The 8,381-nt window shown below is 39.0% G+C and overlaps 1 protein-coding gene across 11 annotated transcripts in view; it reads left to right on the top strand.

Moving 5' to 3' along the window:
* The window catches only part of KHDRBS2 (KH RNA binding domain containing, signal transduction associated 2), a 645,642-nt gene that overhangs the window by 620,854 nt on the left and 16,407 nt on the right, over positions 1 to 8,381 (top strand). For 7 of the 11 annotated variants that reach the window (XR_005789813.1, XR_005789812.1, XR_005789810.1 and 4 more), the window contains 2 exons: positions 1,097 to 1,252; positions 5,892 to 6,280. The gene's annotated coding sequence lies outside the window, so the exon portion shown is untranslated. Of the gene's footprint in view, positions 1 to 1,096; positions 1,253 to 3,618; positions 3,700 to 5,891; positions 6,574 to 8,381 lie in introns of those variants that run through there. The other 4 variants (XR_005789805.1, XR_005789807.1, XR_005789804.1 and 1 more) reach the window with 3 other exon arrangements.

Genomic DNA, 8,381 nt, shown 5'->3' with positions numbered 1-8,381 from the left:
GACTGCCATAAAGATCACTTAGAAACTTTATGTTGCTGCATCGCATCTTCCCAACACCAAACATGCCAAGTTTTCTTAGCATTTTGTTAGTAATGTTGTTATTGTTTTATAATATATATATATAAATAATGTATATATATATAATATATATATATAAATTATATATATATATAATATATATATATATATATATATATATATATATAAAGAAGATATTTATATTCCCCCAGTGGAATTTTATAATACTTTTGGAAACAGTTTCCTAGGGGAGAAAATAACAGAAAGAAGAAAGAATAAACAGAAAACAAAACACAGATGAGAAAAGAATATGGTGACATGATGACAAAGCTTTTAATTTATTATTCATGTATGTTTTGGAGAATAAAAAAGGAAAGTGAAGGCATTACATGGTGTTTAGTTGTGGACATGTATTTGTAAAACATTTTTAACGTGAGACAGCTGTGACAATAAGGGCAGATATTTATTTTTGGTATTAGAGAAGGGACAGGTAGGATCCAGAAGGAGGAGCTTGGGTAGAAGCAGCTCTCACAGAACAGGATGGCTGTGTGCTCAGCCTTGGTACCACTCAAGGGAAGTCCTGATTGTCCATCCCCATGCTTTCTGGTTCAGACATGGCTCTAGGCTAGAGGGGCTTTAACAAATGGCCACTCTTCCTTAAAGGACCATTAGATGGACTCTTGAGGTGACTATATTCTGTAATAGACACATGGAATTCTTAGGTTAACCCAAACCCAGAACTTCCAGATTGCTAACTGGACTCTTAGTAACCATACCGACTGCAAAATAACCTAAGGATCTGTGGTTTGAAAAATGACTGGTACCTGGCTCAAGGTATATATCTACTGATCATCATATAAATAGCTGCACTTTTTCGGCCTCTCCTCTCCCCTCTCCAGCTGCCACATGACTGCCTCATCCCAGACGAGCCTGATTATCATCGGCGAAAAACATTCCAGCATAAACATGATTACAAAATTCATTATAAGCAGTGATTGAATGTGAACATATCTAAAACAGTTTAATTCACATTGAGTTGCATAAAACAGCTGAAAATAAAATGAATTTGTGTTTTAAGAACATTTCAAGAGTGGATCATCACATCCATAGCCTACATGTCGTCTTGAGTACAACAGTAATTTCAGTCAGCCCCTGGGATGCTGGACCCATATGCCAATGATCCAAATATGTGCATCTCTTCAGTGACTTCACTTTGGTAGTCAAGTGGACTCTGGTGGGACTACCTATACCATGGAAATTGTCCAGGGCTTTGTCTTAGTTCAATCCATTCAGGTTGTTCTTTTAAAAAACACCACAGACTTGGTGCTTTTAAACACAGAAATTAATTTCTCTCAGTTCCATAGCTTGGGCATCTGAGATTAGGGGGCCAGCATGGTTGTGTGAGGGCCCTCTTCCAGACTGCAGACTTCTTCTATCCTCACATGGCAGAAGGGCTAGGGAGCTCTGTGAAATCTCTTTTATAAGATCATCATTCCCCTTCATGAGGGCCCCACCTTCTAACACCATCACATGGGTGTTAGGATTCTAATACATGAATTTAGGGGGTGGGGGCAGAACAAACATTCAAACCATAGCATGCTACAAATCATGGCTTTGTTTTTTCTTTGGCAGAAAGAAAAGCCAGTTTAGCAGCACACTGTTGAGTTACTTGCACAATTTGAAAGAAGAAACCCAATATAAATGTATGTCTATAATTAAGAACACTGCTTGCTAGGTGTATATTTAAAAAACCACTGCTTGAGAAAGACAGTATTTTGTTACACTGCTAAGGCTCATATCTCTTATTATGTCAGTTAACCTCCCTATCTCTTTTAGTCCCTCTCTCCTTAAAATAAGAATATAATAATACCTACGTCATAGGATTGTTCTGATGATTAAATGAGTTAATCTATGTGATGCATTTTTAAAGTACCTGGCACAGGGAATGTAGGTGCTCAATAAGTATTTTCTATTACCATCAGCAGGAGATGAAACTATATGATATTTTATAGTCTTCTCTGAAAAGACTGCCTATTTTCAGTGTTATTTTCCTTGTTGAGCTTTTACATGTTTTAGAAGCCCATACCTAACTTCCGTAAGTTCTGTGAAGATCCGTTAAATGAAAGCATATCAAATCACTTTGAAATGCATAAAGTACTATGTAAATGAAAGGTGGAATAATTATGTTAAAGCCATCATCTTGAATTTTGTTTATACTGCATCTTTGAAATGAGCATCAGATTTTTCTCTAGGCAGTTACTGCTCCTACAGAAACAAACACAGATGGTGCCCAAACCTCCTACTGAATAGTTCTAGGCAATGGCATTTATCAAAATACCGCAGGTCACTAAATGTGCAAAGACTCAAAACAAACCCCACATCTCAGTGTCAGGCCAGCATGGTAATTTAGGCAAATAAGCCTTTGTTTGATAATTCAGGGATTTTCTGATTTGTAGAATGTACTAGCACAACAAACAGAAAATCTTCAATGTGGGCTAAGTTTTACAAAATAGGACATTAAAATGCAATTTCTTTTAGAGGAAAAAAAATCAGCGTTCTTTACTGATGAGTGTTTTTGCCAAATTAGAACTAAGTTTAGGGGTGTGCATGCAGATGTTCTGATGTTATGCTGACCTTCTATCCACGAAAAGCAGAGAAAGAGGAAACATGTTTTAAACATTTTTTTTTTCTTATACTCAAAACTTCTAAGAACCCATTCTTTGGAGTGAAGGCTTCCTTTTGTCAGCAAGATAGTCCCATGATTTCTAGAACTTAACTCTCTTGATGGCGTCTTGAGTGGTTTTGAGAGAGCCCTCTCTCTGGCTCACTAGGGGGCAGGAAATTCTGACCCCTGAGGCTTCCCTTCCCAGAGGGCAGTCTCAGGGGAACTGTAGCTGGCTTCTGCCAGTGAGACTTGAGGATGGGGACACTGGGAGGACATAGGAGATGGGGAAGAAGGGAGCAGTCAGGGCCCTTCTCTCGACATCGTTTGTCTCCTGCACCTTCTCAGGCAGCAGCTGTGTCTCTAACATGCCTGCCTCCCAACAACGAAGCCTGCCACGGTTCCAGTTCTTACCTGGGTAACCCATGCCTCCTGCCTTACAGCAGCCTGTTCTTAACCTGTGTCCCTGAAGCTGGGGTTGGTTACAGCTCATTCCTGTTGCCTCACTTTTCTCTGGTTGGCTTCTTCTGTCTCTCTTTTTTTTTAATTCATCTGTAATGCTCTGTTATTTTTTTTTCAATATATGAAATTTATTGTCAAAATGGTTTCCATACAACACCCAGTGCTCATCCCAAAAGGTGCCCTCCTCAATGCCCATCACCCACCCTCCCCTCCCTCCCTTCTTCTGTCTCTTTTATCACCTGCTTCATGTTTTAATCAGTTCCCTACATTTGAATCCTTCATTTAATGAATATCACAGGTAGATCCCATTTTCCTTGACTGGACCCCGACTGACCCAAGATCTAACAAAGGCAACCTGGTCAACTGAATTCTTAGGCAAATAACACTGTGGGAAGTACAGTTCCTCTGTACTCATCATGAAGATCTCAGAGGTCCTTCTTGAGCATGAACTCTTGCAATCACTGCTCCCTTTGCAGCTCTTCCCCTTAGTTACATGATAAATCTTACCTGGAGCCTGCTCTATGCTGCTGTATCCCTGAGACGGAGGCAGAGAAAAAGTACGTTTCCTTGTGTCTTTTAACCTCAGTGTCACAAGACTCTCAGCCATTACACTTGTCAGCCTAGTCTGACCCCTTTTTCTGGCCACACCTTGCAAGTTCACCTATCGGTTGTGATTCTCACAAATGTTAATACCTTTCAAAGAAAGTCGAAAAGGATGCCAGAATCCGCAGATTATTTCCACATATAAGAACAACAAGACTGGAGGGGTATCTGGGTGGCTCAGTCAGTTGAGCATCTGACCTTGGCTCAGGTCATGATCTCGGGGTTCTTGAGTTTCAGCCCTGCATCGTCTCGCTGCTGTCAGCACAGAGCCTGCTTCAGATCCTCTGTCCCCCTCTCCCTCTGCCCCTCCCCTGCTTGCACTCGCCCAATAATAAAAAAAGTAAATAAATATTTGAAAAAGAATGACAAGATTGGAATAGGATCTATCAGCTGTTGTTATTCTAAAATTCTGCCCCTCTTCTTTCTTTCCATGAAAGGAAGTTTGGGTCACAAAACAACTCTGTATCTTAAAATGGTTTTAAGGAGTTTAAATTAGTTCTATGAATATCATCTCAATCCAAAAGTATCAAACTAGGGTTGTACATCCCGTGCATTTGCTAAAATTAGTTTGGACTTGAACATTGAAACATACCTTAATGCTGAGTTTCTAAAAATAATATTTTATAAAGGCTTTTCATGTTTTTCCTACACTTCATCCTACTGCATCGTCACACTTCTCCCCCATCCTGCAAGGACCCTCCTTCCTCCTATTTTCTTGTGCTATCAATTCTCAAATAACCATCTTTCTAGGAGTGTTCTCTAAACTTTCCTACACATCATCAGGGTGACGCTGGTTGTCCCTTGTTCGGGTCCCCAGACTGCACTGTATGATATATATATGCCTGTGTCTCTCTGTCTTGGGTTAGCCTATAAGCTCCAAAATGAAAGAACTGTGTTTCCTCTTTGTAGTCCTGCTGCTCCATAACTTCCTTGGCACTCAGGGATTATTCAAAAATAGATCTGTTGAACTGTTGCTGAAAGTTCCAAGGCCTCTCACGCGGGACAAAAATTAATTTTAGAATCATGGGATGAAACGTTTGTTTCGTTTTTGTACTAGGAATATTTTACTAACAAACATAGAAGAGACACTGATTATTCCACAAATTGCCTGGTGTTTGTGCCCCACATATGGAAGTGCTGTGTTTTATCGATAAGCAACATTGATAAATAGGGAAACAGGCACACAGGTACTATAACAAGTTTGGAACGGAGCTTCTCAAATCTTTGCCTTGTTTACAGTCTCCTTCAGTAGAAGTTGCATCCTCTGTGTTTGGCTTCCTAAATTTAAGCCCTAATTTTCAGTGTCCATCTAACTATATTCCCACTGCCTCCACCATCAATAAAATAAATGCCATGCCTCTAACTCATTTCCTTTGAAAAGGATGAGCTCAGCCATGCTCTGTTTCTTCCATTTATAATGGCTCTCTTTGCACATTTTGGTCCATTGCCTCTGGTGCCATTCCTCATGCATCTGTTTATTCTACCCAATTAGACTCAGATCTTTGTGGTCAGAGGTACTTTTCTTTTATATGTCCTCACAGCATGTTCACAACATAGGCTTATGAACTAAATGTCTTCTCGATTTCACCAGTATCTGTGCTAGTATTTTTAGTTCCTTGTCAAATGAACATGTCGGTGTGTTACAGCCATGGGCATTTGGTCAACCACACAGAACACAGCTCTGAGCTGTTCCATTATTCCAGGTCTGTGGACTAGGCTGGGCAGCAGGGGGACAAGACCCCCTTTGCCACTTTTCTTTAAAGCCTTATATCCCTAAGCTACTTCCCCCCTAAGGACTCACCATGCCCTTCTAGTAGTTCCCACAATCCATAACTGGTTCTCTGTCAAGGAACCTGTTCATTTCTTTCATAGCACTTAGGATAATTTGTATCTAGCTATATATACATATATAGAGATACATACATAAGTATATATACATATGTACATATATATGTATATGTTTATAAAGTATATGTAGAATAAGCACATAAAGTAAACAAGTTAGATTTATATAAATGTGTAAAATATAGATGTAAGTATAAGCATGTATATGTGTAAGTAATATACACCAAAAAAAAAAAAAAACCATTTGTGTTGGTGTATACATGTGTGTGTTATGTTTTCATTTTTCTCTTTCCCTCTACAGGTTTTCTTCACCATGACTTGCTTCACCACTTAACACCCAAGCCTAACACAGAGCCTGGCACATAGTACATACTCAGAAATATTTGTTGAATAAATAACATGTGAATGAATGAAGCTATGAGAGCAAAGAATTCTTTCCAACTCTCATCACATCAGATCTTACATTGTACTGGCCAAAAAGTGAAAGGAGGAAAGAAATGGAAGCATAGAAAAGGAGTCAATGTTCTTCTCTCTACTGTAAAATTTCACAGACTTGCAATAATGTCTCCTCCAAGAAAGAGCCTCCCAGACTTCTCAGTTTGTTTTTATCTGGAAAGAAGAAAGAGGAAGACAAGAAAGTCTTTACTGCTCACTGTTGGTGCTTCCCACTAATAAAAACAAATATTTCAGCAAAAAGTGAACAGTTTCCAAATAGCGTAACAAAAACAAATTGGACATTCCTACATTTACCACGGCAGCCTTCTGTTTCCTCTCTGTGAGCACAGTCCTGATATCTTAAGGATATATCGATACTATGTGCACCCCATTCCCCTACCTAAATTTCTGATCACTAAAAAGAAAGAGCAGGACATAATTACAGGAGTAAGCAACAGGGTATGGTTTTTGACAACAAGGACAGTGAGGCCGACTGCCTGATTTCAAGTCCTGGGTCCACTATTTCCTAACAGTGAGATCACAGGCAAGTAGGTAACCTTGCTTTGTTTCTGTTTCCTCATCTGCAAAATGGAGATTATAATAACACCTAACTCATAGGGCTACTTACTGGATTAAATAAGTTAGAACATGTAAAGCCCTTAGCATAATGCCTGGCACATAGTAGACACACAGTAAATGCTCACTAATCATATTCTTAGTTTTTGTATTACTGTTTTTGTGAACAATTCCAAATTAAAGCAGGTTTACTTCTAATGCAGAAGGGATTAATTTGCGCTAAGACTGAGTAAGGAAAAAAAGAGAGAATGTACATATAAGTAACAGTAAGTATAAAAGGGAAGATAGCCATAGATGCATTAGAGGTATAAAATGGCATGCTAGAAAGAATTCTTAAGGTTTTGTTATGTCCTCTTGAGCAGTTTTTCTTTAATTCTTACTCCTGATAGACAATGTCCCTTTATACAACTTTTAAATACCAAATATGAAGATTACTCTTGTTTCATGTTTCTTGTTCTAAAAAATTTGGAGAATAGCTGATCACAATCTACTTTGTAATACCCCCAGCCAAAAAGCAAAAACAAAAACAAAAATGAAAACAAAAAACAAGACAAACAAAAACACCCCAGCCTTGTTAAGGCCTCACAAGTAATTTACTTCAATGATTTTCAAACTTAATCATCTATTTTTTTTTAATTTTTTTTTCAACGTTTATTTATTTTTGGGACAGAGAGAGACAGAGCATGAACAGGGGAGGGGCAGAGAGAGAGGGAGACACAGAATCGGAAACAGGCTCCAGGCTCTGAGCCATCAGCCCAGAGCCCGACGCGGGGCTCGAACTCACGGACCGCGAGATCGTGACCTGGCTGAAGTCGGACGCTTAACCGACTGCGCCACCCAGGCGCCCCCAAACTTAATCATTTAAAGGCAATTCATATTCCCCATAGTTCTTTGAATTCCTTTACCTTAGCAAGGAAGGCATCAAATTTTCCATGTTAACAGTATAACATAATACAATAACACCTTTAGCTCTTAAAAAAAAAGAGGAAAAAATCCTCCACTTGACTGCACCTTTCCCTGCTTATTTGTTCTTTATGAAAGTATAAAATGTATTTCATTTAACAAATATTTATTTAGTTTCTATTATGTGCCAAGCACTATATTAGAAACTAGAGTTCTTTTAAAAAGCCAAAAAAAAAAAAGCAAACAAAAGCAGTGAACAAGGCAAAGTATCTATTTTCATGAAGCCTGGAGTCTAGAGAGGGTTTGATATATCTCAATTATAAATATCTCAATTATAAATTAAGATCATTGTTACCCCAGAAGTAAATGGAGAGCTTGAGATTGAATAATGAAGGTGGGTAGAGGGGAGGATGAGAGCTACATTGAGGCAATTACAGGAGGCCTCGATGAGGAAGGGACATTTAAGCTACACCTGAAGTCAGAAAAGGTAACATCCATTCAAATTGCTGGGAGAGGAGCACATTTCATGTAGAAAGAACAGTGGGACAGAGGTCGTGGTGTGAAAAAGAGCGTGCACAAGTCAGTGGGTCTGTAACTGGACACCAGTGAGCAATGGGAAGCAATGGTGTGACAAGAGCTAGGAAGGCGAGTAAAGGTGAGATCACTCAGGGTTTTCAGATGGGGGGGACATTCTCCGGGCACTGCTAAAAGGTATATAAACAAGGAGCTAGGGTAAGCAGGATCTATGTTTCAAAATAATCCTGCTCGCTGTATGGAGAATTCATCGAAAGGGGATATCAGTAAAAATAAGAAGACGACCTAGCAGAATATTAGAGTAATCCAAGCAAGAGAGATTTCTAGCTTAGACTGGAGATTT

The sequence above is a fragment of the Herpailurus yagouaroundi genome, unplaced genomic scaffold (assembly GCF_014898765.1).
Source record: "Herpailurus yagouaroundi ecotype Mexico unplaced genomic scaffold, PumYag 139, whole genome shotgun sequence".
Taxonomy (NCBI): Eukaryota; Metazoa; Chordata; class Mammalia; order Carnivora; family Felidae; genus Herpailurus; species Herpailurus yagouaroundi.
Note: the sequence above shows the minus strand (reverse complement) of the source record. Positions and strands in the feature narration are given on the sequence as shown.